Here is a 15,736-nt window from a genome sequence, read left to right as displayed (position 1 = left end):
CCTGGCCCTTGCCTTAGCATGTAGTATTCTCACATTGTTCTCGCTAGCTCTTGCTTATAGCTTGTACGACTGTCCCATTGTTCTTGCTGACTTTTGCCTATGGCTTGTGCTAATGTCACATTGTCACTGCGGGTGGTCGTGGGTTTCCCCCGGGCTCTGCCCGGTTTCCCTCCCACCATAATGCTGTCCCGCCGTCGTATAAGTGAAATATTCTTGAGTACGGCGTAAAACACCAATCAAATAAATAAGTAAATAAATCATTGACATTGCTGTTAGATAAAGCTGTTTTTCTCCGAACTTCTTCTTGATTTTCTTCAAACAACTGATTGCTGACTATAACTACATAGCTCTATTTAACACATAAGGTGAAGGTTAGCATGGCTAAAATATCTGTTTAATCGGTTGCCACTTAAAGTAATTCTGGACCAGACCAAATAGGAAGTGATATTGCAGGACTTGCGAACATTCATTTACTATCATACGGCTGTGTTAACGTACGTGTAGTCTCGCATTTCACAATAAATGCTTCCGTGATAACAACGAGCCACTCAGTGATTTCGGCGCAGTGTTGAGTATTATATCACCACGCCACAATATACACTTTCACACATTCTGTTGCATTCTGCTCAGTGATTTTTTTCTATTAAAGAGCCTTTGTGACTTCTGGGCAAACATGTACGTGTAGAATACATAGATGGTCTAAGCCCTTAAGTTTTTCATGAATTGTTTTAGGATTTGAAGATAATTTGCTTACATGAATGAAGGTTTTGCCACCCGACTCCTGACGTTTTGGAGATATTTTCAATCATTTTGTTTTTTGTCCATCGTCAGTTTCAGGCAGACTTAACAACAACTGCATCCCCAGGGGACGGTGATTGGACAGATCTAACTTCTAGCTACATATCTGTAATGATTACTCTATTCCGTCAGCTTGAATCAATGTATTCATGTGCAGTTTAATCAGTCCGTTATTCTACATGAAGAATTCCAGATTATTTTGGATCATGTTATTTATATCAGATTTATTTTAAGCCTGTGACAGTTTTTAGATCTCGTATAGATCTCGTGTGGTAATTACATTCTACGTCTCTAGTTCTTTATTTAAAAAAAAAAAACTAGAGTGTCAACGATACCCCATTCAAACACTTTCAAAAGAGGTTTTAAATTGTACACTGAATATAACACACTGACTGTTAAATATGGACAGAGCATTTAGATCTTTGCCGATCTGTGTTATAACTCTATCTAATTGCGATTACTGATTGCGATTACTGACTCCGAGGCTAGGTATCTACATGTATTCAGTTCAGCGTCTATTGCTTTGAGCATGATGGTTTTATAAACAGCTGCAATCAATGCGAGACTGGGATATCTGTACTTGCATTTTACCTAGAAATTATTCATGGACTGCGAATTAACTTGGGAAATAGATTTTATGCCTAGAAAATCGACTTTGCTGCATACCTGACAACTGATGGCTTCTGCTCTCCTAGATGTTACCAGTTTTATTTTCTATTTCTATATTATTTCTTAAATATCGCTTTGAGAACTGTTGTTATATGTTAATTTGGAGATGGATCAACGCGATTGTCGACAAGGAATACCCCTTCGTGGTTTACAAATGGAAAACGAATGTCTAATTATTTTCTGAAAGAGCTGAATTTCCTAATACTGAAGAAGTTTTCCTACTTGTATATAACCATGTAAAGCCAGCATTGATTAACACCACTTAGTAAACCCAGTACGGAAATCTATAACTAATCAGTTGTTGCAAATCCTCTGAAGATAATGTCAAAAAGTGTATTTCAATAGCTAATATTTCCACACTTGCATTTATTGTTACTCTTTTACCCAAAATTTAAGAACTAAAACAGAACTATAATGGTAGCAATTCAGCATTATACCCGTGGTACTTCTAATCAGCACCATACCGGTTGTTTTGCTGAACGTAAACCGTTGCATTGCAACAGTGTAATGTTGGCATTTCCGCACACCACCACTAGCATTTCGGCAGTCTAAAATGGTATATCAGCACCACAACGCTAATATTTCGGCACTCTAAAATGGTAAATCAGCACTATAACGGTGATATTTCAACACTATAAAAGTGGCATTTCAGCACTAGAACGCTAGCATTTCAATATTATAACGGTAGCATTCAAGCCCTATAACGCTAGCATTTCAACATTACAACAGTAACATTCCAGCACTATAATGGTAGTATTTCAGACTAAAAAGTGGTACTTCGGCTCTGCCATGGTGGAATTTTAGCGTAACATCGGAGATATGTTTCAGCTCGAGCTTCTGTCCTAATACAGCACCCGGTACCCAGTGGAGCGCTTCATGTAAAGGGTTTGTCATTTGGCACTCTCGATCCCTTATTCGGCTGATAAGATAGAGAGAGAGAATTTCGCTTGAGTCCAATTTGATTTATTTTTTTATTTGATTAATGTTTTACGCCCTACTCAAGAATATTTTATTTATACGACGGCGGCCAGCATTATGGTGGGAGGGAACTGGGCAGATCCGGGCGGAAACCCACGACCATCCGCAGATTGCTGCCAGACCTTCCCACGTACGGCCGAGTCCAATTTAATCAATATATTTTACTCTGTATCGGTCTACAAACACTTAAAATGTACATTTGACCACACAATTCTTCCCTTTGGTTACGTAAAGAAGCATGGCGCAGGTCCTTGAGGGCACTCTCTGGTAAAAGTCTGTGGGGAGAAGGAAGAGTGGAGTTGTGGGAAGGCTGGTGGTTTACGCTGATTGATTGGTGCCAAAATCCACTGCTGAAGCCGTGGATGCACAGGCGATTTTAAGAGATTTGGGTGAGTAAGCTAAACGTGGGGAGGGTTTGCCTGACTAGAGGCCTCAGCAGGACAGTCTGCGGCTTCACCTCTCCTAAAGGCCCTTCCCTCCCTAGGCGACAGAAAGTGGCTACTTAATACCTGGAAATGACTGAGGAGGTCTTTGCTCAATGTTTACCTCTTTCTCAATTAACTAGATTCCAGATTAGATGTGTGTCTGGGGCTGTGAATAGCTGGCTGGCATCTGGGCTGCGAGACCCGGTTGACGTGCCACAGACCGCCTGCTGCCTGTCCGACACAGCATTCTGACTCTCTTCGACCTTGGCAGCCTTCAGCTCGTCCCCTAATGTTTGAATCGCTGACCGCTGAAGCCCTCTTTACTAAAAAACAAATCTATGATTGTGCACGAGTTTGTAATACTAGAAAACCACTGAGTTATGTCTTTGGCAGAGCTCTTCAGCCTTGACTTTTTGACACTTTTTGGCGTATTAGAATGTTTAAGTGATTTCCGTTAGTTTTAGTAAATGAATCTCCATCGTACCGTTCTGTGACTGTGTGGTATCGCGTTTAGCCCGGGCGATTAAATAGGCGATTGACGCCCTAAATCAGCAAGACAGACATATATTCTGAATTTATGCTTTGTTTTTAACATGGATTTACCGATCATAGGAACTTCGCCTGGTACCATTTCAATAACCCGTAACAGTACCAGTCCGACTGAACAACACACACTTTCATAGTATTTCAGTCTGTGTATGGATTTACGACGTATGGCCATACATCAGTTAGCGACCATAAATACATGACTGTTAAAGACTGATGATGGAGTCATGCGGAGTGTGAAAACTACCAGATCAGTCACTATCACAAAAATGGCTGTCTTCTCATGCCCATTAGTTTATGTGGAATGCCAGTAAATCTCATCTATGCTACCATATTGTCTGAAACTACAATAATATTAGTGCCGCCTACCGAAAAGCGGTTACATAAACAATCTGCTCAGCCGAATCGTCTTTGTGGAAATGTCAATGAAGCACCAAGTATCGAATTAGAGACTGAATGAAACACTACCCCAAGGTAATAAACCATGTTGGTATGTACATGTCCTGTTGTAAAGCACAAAGCAATGGTAGATGGTGGACACAAGGTTACTTGCTAGACACAATGTGGGTCTAGCTGACATAGCGATGGTGTTGACCAAGGGCCAGGTACAAAGAAAAGTCAACCACCAAACCGTTGTGTATGATGGATGAGATGTTGCTGACATGCCAGACACAATACCTTGATTAAGGATTAGTGGGCAAACGGGCAGCGGAGAGAGTGTCGCGAGGAGTGAAAAGGCTTGCTCTGTTGGCGTATGTGTTTATTTTCTTGGCCTCATCTTGGGGAAGATGCTGCCCTTAGGGTTCAGGTAGCTAGTCTGCCCTAGTTTACCCCCGGTGGTCATTAATCCAGTTCATCAAGTCAGAACAGAAGCAGACTTCCCCGTGCAATAAATATGAAGATTTACTCATGACACAGTGTAACAAACCAGGCAATAAGTAGGAATGCCAAGAGATACAGCGTCTTTCCCTGGTAATAAATACCAAGGTTCACTGATAGATTCACCCAACCAAAAATAGTTCAAACTTTGAAGCTAACTTCTTTATATATGGCCCTATTTCTGACGAAATCAAGACTTTGTATTAATCTTCTTCAGCTGTCACGAAAGCTGAATGATTGCTACAACTGAACAAACTTGTGTATGGCAGTACGTGAACAAATGAATGGCAAATAATACCGTGTAATAAGAATAAGTGAATTGTTATAGCATTGACGTATGCAAATTATAGGATAAAATCTTTTATGTTATGTAATCCTTGTTATTTTAAACAAGTTCAGAAATAATCAATTATTATAAAAATGCTCTATCCTGTTTGTATTTATGTATTTCTCAAGGAAATAACAATATATAAGTTATTTTGTTTAAATGCTGGGTGTTGCCTATAGCTTGTCATTAAATCAGATTCTTTTCGCTGACTCTTACTATACCTTGTCGTTCCGTTGATGTCTCTTGCTTATAGCTTGAGGTTCCATTACAATGTCCTCGCAGATTTCTGCCTTATAGCATGTAGTTCCATCAAACTGGTTTTGTTATCTCTTGCGTACAAATTGTTTCGTCAAATAGTTGCGAATAAAGCCGCTTTGTCCTGAGCTGTGCTCGTGTTTTTGACTTCCTCAATGAATATTTCAAGAAGCCATTATTCTAGATGATGGGAATATACTCATAATAATGCATATTTACACAAACAAAAAAGGTACAACCGCGTACATCACTCAGTACAGAGGACACAACCTATATGTTAATCTAAAACAATGCTGACCATGAGTTAAAGGTTGTAGAGCTCAGTCACTCATGAGAAACAGTTCTCGAACTTTTAGTTTAGGTCTATAACAATAATAGCTGAGATGTTAAGTTTGATATTGGGGTGCCAAAACACCTTGTTGTGATGTTAAGTTTGACATAGGGGTCCAAAACACCTTGTGTTTATTTTTATTTTTTGACCAGCCTAGCCAGGCTATGGACACGATAAATAAAAGAAAACTTTATGCTTTTTGTGCATTATATAAGTCTAAATAACACGAAATACTCAGAAGAAAGTTTATTTAATGCTGTCAATGATTCAAATCTGAACAATAACGTATAAAATCAAGTCCCCACAGCGGTCACATTTTATAAAGAAGTGCACCAGAAATTACATGCTATACATGGAATGATGCTTGATTCCAATCTAAATGGATACATTCTGGAAGTTCCGCTGGAGCATCTACATTTCGCCAGAAGTCTTTAAAGGATGAAGTTGGAAACAAGCGCTGCCAAGATCCAAAATCCACAGGTAACTTTATTATTGCTTGTACAATAATGCTATGGAACTGTTTTGTAAACTGGCAGATATTTACGGACCCAACCTTCACAAAATGACCTCTTCTTCACAGTTCCGTTCTCTTTTGCCAGTAGACGTGTCTAATATAATTACCCATGAGGTTGGCACTGTCGTCTTAATTACGAAGTAATTTTTTCCAGCATACTAATATCACAGCCTGGTAATTCATCACAGCTAATGCCGAGATTGGCAAGAACCCAGGTAAGACAACACACATCATGCCCTTAAGGCAGAACAGTCTGGATATAATAAAAATAAATGTTGTTTCATTCATGAAAATCGCTTGACAGTATCTGTTAATTCTGGTTTGTGTAAACTAATAGTCACTTCCCTGAGCAAATCCACCTTAGCCACCAAAGGGCTCCCCATAAAAGTCCAGAAGGGAGTTGATAAAAGACATATCATATATCATACGAAGTAATGATTAACAAAACTTGAAATAGTTCCATCTGTCTAGAAAATACTGAAAAATCTGTCAGAAAGATACCAAGTCATTGCAAACACGGCCGAGAACCGAGATTCTAAAAGATTTTATTTTACTTTCAAAATCTGGTGAGTTTAATACACCTGCAGAAACCTTATTTACAATTTCGCTATACGCTCCTAAACGGATTTGCTCCGTGGCCGAATGCTTAGCGTGCCAACGCGACGCAATGTTTGAGGAGCCTCTAACCACTGCGATTCCTTTAAGTTAAAGTGGATCACAGCAACTGAATGCTTGTTTTAAGAATTGCTAGTCGGTGTATGGCAACAGGCATCTATTGAAGGGATCATGAGATCTTTGAACATCTGCATGTCCTGGGTGGGACCCGGGACCCATGGATTATCGATTTATATGTTATCAACTACACCACACACTAATCGGCAAAGCCCCATCACGTTTTGTTGCCAACGACGTATTGTAAATAAACTGATTTACATGATTGCATATTTCCACAGGAAGATTAGCTTTTTTACTTTTCTGTCAATACAACTTTATGACAAGATGTCACGCTAAATTGTTATTTGACCCAAAGTTGTCTCAGTGTTCAAATCGGACGCGGAACGGTCTGAAAAGAACATTTTGGGGGAATTTTTTTACGTTTTTGACTCTTTTTGATTATTTTTCTGTTCAGTTTGACATGAGGCGGTGATATATTTGCCGTTGATACTTTTCAACGAGGTTGAATAAATATAGGAATTTTTGTCCACCTGTCTATCGTCTTTCCCTCCGGATCGCCCCTTTCCGTCACCTGTGCTAACAGATAGCTTACTTGTTTCCGAACATGTCATAGTAACCAACCGATCCAACCGAATGGCAGGTATTATAACGGCTCCTGCAAATTAAATAGGCACAAATATAGCTGACAGGTATAGATTCGGTATAGGTGACTCAGTGATCGCTGATTCGAAACCCACAGTGGTCTCAGCCAAATTTTCAGAGCTAGAATCTGTGCTTTATTCAAAAAGTGTAATCCATAATAGCGATAATACTGTGACACAAATATAGTCACTGAATTTTCAACACGTACAATGCTTCACTGAGTTGTTGAGATTTTCTCACTGGGATAACATTTGTTAGAATTCCACACAGTTCCATTGTATGTTAGAAGTGTGCAGATTTACAGATTACAGTTGCCAATTCTGGTAGCCCTCATATGGATAAGAATAAACTGCTTAATGTATACCGTTGAGCTTATTCTTAATTATCCCTAGAAGTTTGGTGAAAGATTTGTTGGCGTTTAACAACCTCTGTATATCTAAAGATTTTCTGACACAGAAGCAGTTCCACACAGACTGATGATCATATGTAACTAAACACTCAAACAAACAGGTAATCAAAGCCACGGCCAGACCATCGAGAGACCAAGGTTAACCGCAGTAATATTATATTTATTTGGAAGAAAAAAAGATTTTAAATTTTCGAGGGATGTGACAAACACGGGCGCCAATAGGCTTGGTAACTGGTAAAGGCTGCCATCCTTGTGCATGGGCGGCTCGGATTAAGATAGCTCGGTAGACTCAATATTAAAATACATTATTATAAATATTTGAAAAAGTAGCTGGTTTTGGGAGATCGAAATTTTAAATCGTTACAACGTTTTATATGCCTTGTCATCCCATCGTTATGTTAAAGCTGGTGAATTAATATAAGAAATGAAGGTGAATTAATATAAGAGCTGAACTTGGCTTCATTAAGTACAATTCATGAATTTATGCAGGACGTGGCTTCGGACATTGCCCTGTCCTAAGTAAGAGGGAGTATGTACTAAAAACAACTTGTTAACCCCACCCTGTCTTTTTTATGTCAATGAACCTATAATTACAGCCATTCAGCCATTGCCGAGCTATCCTTGGAGGCTCTCTTCCTGGAAGACACCTAAGACAACTGCCTCAATAGCAGACGGACAATTTAGAGGCGAACGATCGTAGTTTCATCTTGTACAAAAGGGTCGAACAAAGCAAGCTTGATCACGATCACACAATTTGTCTCGCATGTCCTTGCTATATTTGGCTTCATCGTGTGAGACTAAGTAGAAGCCACTCCTAGTTAGAACATGTTTGAAACTCGTCAGAATGCAAAAGATCCAAGTCCCTTTATGTTCCCTTTCGTAGCCAGATGCCCTATGAGTGGTATCTTTGTACTCAGACTCATTCATTCCAGCTCTTCTTTGTAAATACAATAGGACTCTTAGACCTCCAGATGTGAACAGCTTCCTCAGACCGACTAAAGCTTTGGCACACTTTCGCACTTGCCATTTACACCGCCCACATGAACTTTTCATTTTACCAGTCACGCGTAAAGTCTCTCCAAATTAAATTTGTATGTTTTCGAGGCATTCACTAAATACAGAAAACGTTGCTTTCACCATATGATATGATACGATATGAGATATGATATGATACGATATGAGATATGATATGATATGATATCATTTGATATGATATGATATGATATCATTTGATATGATATGATATGACATATGAGATATGATATGATATGATATATGAGATATGATATATTTTGTACAAATAGCTATGTACTCTAATTTCTGTCTGCCATTTCAAAACTTGATCAAAACAATTATGGTTTAAATCTCCACCAAGGATGCTGAGTGCACATGAATCTAGTTGTCATTTTGGGCACGCTAAGGAAACAACGTTAAAAAGTTAAGAAAGTTTAAGTAAGAGAAGCGATTAGCAGTTTCTAATAAAATGCCAAATCATTCATCATAAATAAATAACTGCAATGATGGTAATACTTAAGGTTAAAGGATGTGAAATATATTCTCAGTGATGTATTCCTGAATTAAATCCAAGTCTTAGTTTGTGACCTGGACACCAGTCCTTTTCTGTCTGACTGTGCTGATAAGCGTGGTGCGGTATTCGGAGTCAGTGTGGTCGGCTTGTAGAATTAAATGTTGACCTGCGGCACACCAAAACGGGCCAGTGGGGTGGGTTGGATTGTCCTGTTTGGATTTTGTTGACGTCCGCGCCGTGTACTCCAATGGGAGGCGGGCGGACAGAGCAATGAGCGGCTCGGTGTTGGGGGGCGAATTTCTTTCACGTCCTCACTGACGGGATAAAATAGAGAGTTGGGTGAAACGGAGGAGCGTGCAGCTACAGCTAAAAGTGTAGGATTTTCTTTCATTCGCAGTTCGCTGCCGACAGGAGGAAAGGAGCACCCTCATTACCGGCATCCACAGTAGTGGATCCCTCAAAGGTTGAGTAGTGTGAACAAACACGGTTCGAAAGTGTTAGTGGACGACATCTCTCTTCAAACAATCATGGCCCACATATGTGCACAATGCCAGCGCGAGTCTGGTCGCAGAAGGCAGATGCACGGGGGAAAAAGAGGAGCAAAGCGTGTTCTCAGTACATGTGCACACCGCGGCCACCATCACCACGCTGTGCTCACACGTCTCCTCATTATACCACACACACAACACGTACGACAAGCCTCCTTCCAGCGGGCCGACGTACTTCACAAACTTCATCGGTGAGCCCGACGTACGTTATTGCCGTGTTTAAACACGCTTCTTGTCACGCCACACCAACATAATTCCCCTACTTATAGACAGATCCGGCAAAGTGGCAGCCTGGACCGTAAGACACGATTACATAATTCATCGGTGAGCTCCACGGACACTGCTGCCGTGTTTAAACACGCTCCGCCGCATGATTCTTGCTACGCCACACCAACATAATTCCCCAGCTATAGACGGATTCGGCGAAAAGGCCGTCTGGAACGGAAGACTATCGCAAACTTCATCTGCAAACCCCACGCACGCTGCTGCCATGTTTTCAACACGCCACACCAACATAGATCTGGCAAAGCCGCCGCCTGGCTCGTTAGATAAAATCAATAACTTCATCGGCAAGCCCAAGGATTTTTGTCTAACGGGCCAGGCCACCCATCGCAGTCCACAGCGCTATGCTTCCACCATGTTGAATCTTCAGCTACAACATGGACCTGGTTCGTTACGCCCAACCCTACACATGTGAAGTGTGCCATAAGGCTATTCGTAATGCATGTAAATTACGACGGCACGGTAGAATGTTCAGGACACCGTTCAAAGTAAATACCCGAATCAACCGACTATTTCGAAGTTTTGGCGGACATGGGCATGGCAGACGACGACAAAATAATCCTTTACCGAGCGTGTTACAACTTCAAAGCTTACCTGACCCCTGTGGACGAACCGACTACCGGCTCAACGGAATGGACTTCCACGACATCTCCACGAATGTCAGCGCAAACTCCAACGTGAGCTTCCCCCCAACCACCGCCACCCACCCACGACCAGCCAGTGTGCTTCATCTCTACCGGTGATCCCCACACTTTCGTAGAACGGATGATGGCTAATCTCAATTCCATCAGCGAGGTCAGTAGCGCCTATCTCACAGAGCGTTACGCCTACATCCTGGATCAGCTGGAAGAGCGCATCGATCCAATGACATCAAACAGTTACACAAAAATTCATCGTCTCTGTTGACCAGCTCCCCGTCCTCGGCTTCAACTCGGGGAAGTACGACCTGAATGTCATCAAGAAACAGCTTTACCCTTTCCTGGCGTGGTGCGGAGGATGCTGTTTCCATCATCGTGGAACACTTTCCCCGTATTGGTGAAGAGTTTCGTGTACGTTCTGACGAAACCTCCGGTGAAAAAGTCAGGTGTCAGAGGCTTGGCAGGAATTTGACGTCCTCCAACATACAAGGAGACGAAGTTCGTGTACAAGTACTGGAAATGGAAGGGAATTTTATCATACCTCTCGCCGTGCTTCTCAGGTATCCCACCACTAAAGGTGTCGGTAAGCTGCCCGACAGGGGCCTCGTCCAAAGCTTTCAAATGTCCCAGCTGAACATCACTGATCACCTTGACTTTGCGCACAAAGACTAACACCTCTTCCAGCCGGGTCTTGTAGTCGGGATTCTCCTCACCGAACATCAAGGCAATCGGGCCCTTGGACGGGGTGAGTCGGATGCCGACGCTCACGTTGTTGAGTAGGTGACGGCGTTGCAGGAACATGTCGCAGTGCAGGCGCCCCAGCATTTCTATCGACCCACTTCGTGGGAAGGTCTGTCAGCAGCCTGCTGATGGTCTTGGGTTTCCCCCGGGCTCTGCCCTGTTTCCACCCACCATAATGCTGGCCGCCGTCGTATAAGTGAAATATTCTTGAGTACGGCAAAAAACACCAATCAAATAAATAAACAAAACGCGGTATTGCTCTCATCCGCCCTGTCAAACATCACGGGGGTGGCCCTGTACCACAGCTGGGTGTTCTTGGGCCTCTGTGCCGTAAGACAACAACGTCTCCATGTGGGCGCGATGTGGGAACATGTTGATTAAAGTGATGGTGGATTTGTCGTTCAGGGAGAAATCGACCTATTGCCACAGTGAATGCAGCCACAAGTTGGACAGATCTACGCTCTTGCCGGCCTCCAACATCTCTCCTTTCCTATACAACATGGTGGTCAAGTCCAAGTAAGTGTCAACGCCCGCGTTGGTGATCATAAATTCCATGGTCCCCACGTCACTCAGACTGGCCATGGGACTGTAGGCATCCAAGCGACTTTCTCGAACCAAGTCCACAAATCAAAGTCACTGCTGACAGAAGAACGACACCCGGCCTAGGGGAGAGCCATGGCGTTAGCTAAAAATATCCGGCGCGGAACGTGGTTTGGTGTGGAGCGAAGTTTCCAGGAAAGCTTACGTCTTCGTCTTGCGTGCAGATGACGAGTGAGAGTGGTGCGTCGGGGCTTCCGTTTTCTAGACTTCCCCCTTACCATGCGCTGGGCATAGCGGCCTGCTTTGGCCAACAACTGTTGTCCTCCATCGCGAGCTTGTCGTTTCAAGGCGCGGCTGACCGGTAGTTCACTCAACATGTCGCCCATGACTTTCAGACCGGTGCAGAACGCGGTTTTTCTCAACTCTCGCGCGGCACGCTTTAACAACGGTTGCGCCATCTTGGAAAAACTGCCCAGCAAACCGTAACCTCGCTGTACGGTTGCACCCCAAACCACAGGTAACCCAAGTCCGCCAGTTTTCTTGGTGTAATACTCGATGTAGGATCGAGATATCGCTGAGTTGTCTAGGACGCTCATTGTAAAGTAAGGAGCGCCGCTGTAGACAGGGAAGGGTCAGCACCACTTCACCACGTTCCAATGGCATGGGTTTGCCAGTGTCGTCCCTTTTGTGGATTTCCACCGTCGAGAAATGCTTGCGCTGCACGGGAATGTATTACACGTGTTTCCCTCGTACTTCCCTTTTGTGATGACCAGCAGCAGCCACGCGTGGTTCAACAGTGTCCTTGTTCACCTACAGCGTTAGCATGGTCGCCTGTAAATCATCAGCACCGGCATAGATCAGATGCGTAGGCCCCATAATACAGTCGTTCGGTAAATTCAAGACCTGCTTCAGTCGCGGGATGAAACTGAGCCCCAAATGTTTCCGAAACCGCTCAATGTATTTCCGCTGCACGTCATCGAAGCTGAGCGTCACATCACCAGCATTATACTTGACCAAGGCGATGTTCGTGTCGGTCAACAATCCTGTCAGGGCCCTGGCGAGTGCGTTGGTTGATGAAAAATAACCTGCTGGCAATTTTTCCTTATGCTTAGCGCGATGCGTGTCGTCTTTGACATACAACACTTCGTACTCCCGAACGATGGACCAGGTGCTGGGGTACCAATCCACATTCCAATTCAAATACATCGGCTGTGCCATTTTCGTGGTGAAATACGCCAAGGTATTGTTTGAGGAAGTAGCCGAGCGAGCCGTTACTGGGCAGCGTCACGTAAAATATGTTTCTTGGGTGGTCTCCTTCGGGCGGACTGACCGTCTTTCCATTCGGTGTGGTATTTAACACGGACTCTTGCGATGGTACGATGGCTAGAGACGGCCAGAGTCCGGGCCGCCGCTGTTGTCGGCGCGTGTGTGGCGTGGTGGTGGTGGTGGAGGAGGCGTGATACACGAGGAGGCAAGAGGAGAGGTGAACTGTGAGCCAGGAGGGTGAGAACGGACGGGTAGAGACTGGGGTGTCGAAAGATTTTTTCGACTGGGATGATGTGTTTCTTCTCTTGCCGCATCCACTTGCGCCATCGATCGTTCGATCGCCCCACCACATTCAGCTGCATACCCAATCTCGAGGGATGTTCACGTCCGAGAGGTCGTGTCAAGGAGGATCGATGCCATCTCTCACCGTCTCACCATAACCCGGTGAGACGGGCGGCGACTGCGTGAGCGTGTTCAACGAAGGCGATTTTCTTGGCGTGCTCCATTACCGCGTGATGGCATTCATGAGGGCACTGCCGATGGCTGCTATAATGGGGACGGGGTCGAGGGGGGCTAGAAATTAAATCCAATTAAAGCAAAGCTCTGAACAATGCCTCCTTATGCAAGGGACCAAGGTCTTTTTTGACCAAGGTGCGGAGATCCGTCTTGTGCCGCTGTAACCTCGACTTCTGAGCCGGCTGAAGTGGAACGTTCCCATTTAACACATTCCTCGCACATTTACACAAACGCCGAAGTAAACCCGCATCGTTGCCGTGATGAACGGCTCATCGAACGGCTAGGGTAGCTCGAGCCAACAGGGACAGCAAGGACGCGGAACGTTGGAGCCGGCGTGACATGGCGGACGCTGATGTCAGGGGACCGTGTGTAAGAGGTTTTATGACTTGGGCAGGTAGGCGTGCAGAATCTCTCCGGGGAAGATGTGGGTGCGTAGTCGCAGAAAATCATGAGGTTCGGCGATGGCATCCTCAGTGCCCTCGCGCACGTACTGCGTTCGCCCGGGAGCCATCTGTTTGGCGATAGTGGAAATCTGAGACGTGTCCAGTGGGTTTTTAAACATCCCCAAGTAGTGTGCGTTCCAACTGATGGTGCGATGACCTTTGGTTCTGTTGAACAAGTTCTGCACGATTTACACCACGCTGATATTGCTTTGAAAATCTCCATCAAGCCGTCAACGACTAACTGCCCGGGGTCGAATGCTGATGGGTTGGGCACGCCTGTTTCAAACCGAACGTAAGGTATGGTCATGGAGTATCTATGGCGCGAGAAGCAGCTTGGTTATGTCGTGTCGTACGGGTGCAGATCGATCTGGGAGGCCGCTGTGGCGGCGGCGGCTGCCCGCTCTGTCGAGGTAGACGGGCTACGCGGGGTGTGGAAACGGTAATAGGTGCCGAGTTCGTCTTAGTTTCGTCCCGCTCACCCTTCATCGCTCCATGGTCCTCGCCCGGGACAGTGCTTCAAAGTCGACTCGTTATGTCTATCGGCTACGGATACGGCAGCGGCAGGTGGGGAGAAGGCTTCCAGACCAGCCGCCAACGGAGGAGGGTCTTGTTCAATTGCTTTTGAAAGATAATGAATGGTGGACTGGTCTTGGAGGAGTTGCACGCTGAGTTCCGTGGCCAACCTACCTACCAAGACTCTGCTGTACAGGAGAACTCCGAGCACAGCTGCCATGGTGCCTTTATTTCTTGCGCTGGCCTTGTATACAGTAATCCATCTCTTGAAGCGGAGTGATGAGAAATGACAGACGCCACGTCACCCTCAGGGAGACAACCCAAGCGTACTTGGAGAGGACATCGTTGCAGGTAAGTAGGTAACCTTTGTCGTCGTTCTCTTCGCAAACGCTCCCATGTTGACAGGTCCGCCTACCATTGAATGTCTATACCCTCAAACCACGACCTGGTTACGAATGTAGCGCACTTGAGCAGAATGGTACAGCGTGTACGTGTCCTTTTTGGACGGCCAAGCCAACACCCGAGTCCGACCACTTTGTCGTTGTTGTCGGGCTGCCTTGAGCAAGTGCTGAACATCGCTGTAAGCCACTGGGCTGTCGGGTTCGTAGTACAGTACATGGGGAATGGCATCCAAACGGTCTGTGTGTGTGTGTGTGTGTGTGTGTGTGTGTGTGTGTGTGTGTGTGTGTGTGTGTGTGTGTGTGTGTGTGTGTGTGTGTGTGTGTGTGACATGTCCGGTTACAGTCCCAAATGTCTTGTGAATGTTACGGGCTCCGCCCCAAAGTCGTCGTCGTCGATGCGGGCGGCTTCCTCGTCTCCTACCAGTAGCGTATCGATGTCTGCGGTGGCTCCCACGAGGTTTTGCCAGTTGGTTTGATAGATGAGGGTGACACATTCTTTGGGCGGGTAGAGCGGACGGTCAGGTCGGTATGTCTTCCAATTCTTCATGTGAACGAACATGGCGCCGTCGGGGGTGGACAGGGTGGAGAGACACCAGCCGCCGGATAACGTCTGACACACCGTCAAGCCGGCATCGGAGAGATCTGAAGACAGTTCCTTCAACATGGCCCAGCCCTGGCCGTCGAAAACGGCACGCTTTGGTGGGAAGTCGGGGTCTATGGGCTAGTGTTAAACGTTGTTTTGGAAATGGACCTAGCGATTATCGACTTGGAACACCCTTTACGGACATGTCGGACATGACGCTTATATTGTAAAATCTCAGTCATCCTGTCATCACGCACCCCCACTCATAGTCATGGGTGGGCTGAAGTT

This window comes from Liolophura sinensis, chromosome 8 (genome assembly GCF_032854445.1).
Source record: "Liolophura sinensis isolate JHLJ2023 chromosome 8, CUHK_Ljap_v2, whole genome shotgun sequence".
NCBI classification, from domain to species: Eukaryota; Metazoa; Mollusca; class Polyplacophora; order Chitonida; family Chitonidae; genus Liolophura; species Liolophura sinensis.
Note: the sequence above shows the minus strand (reverse complement) of the source record.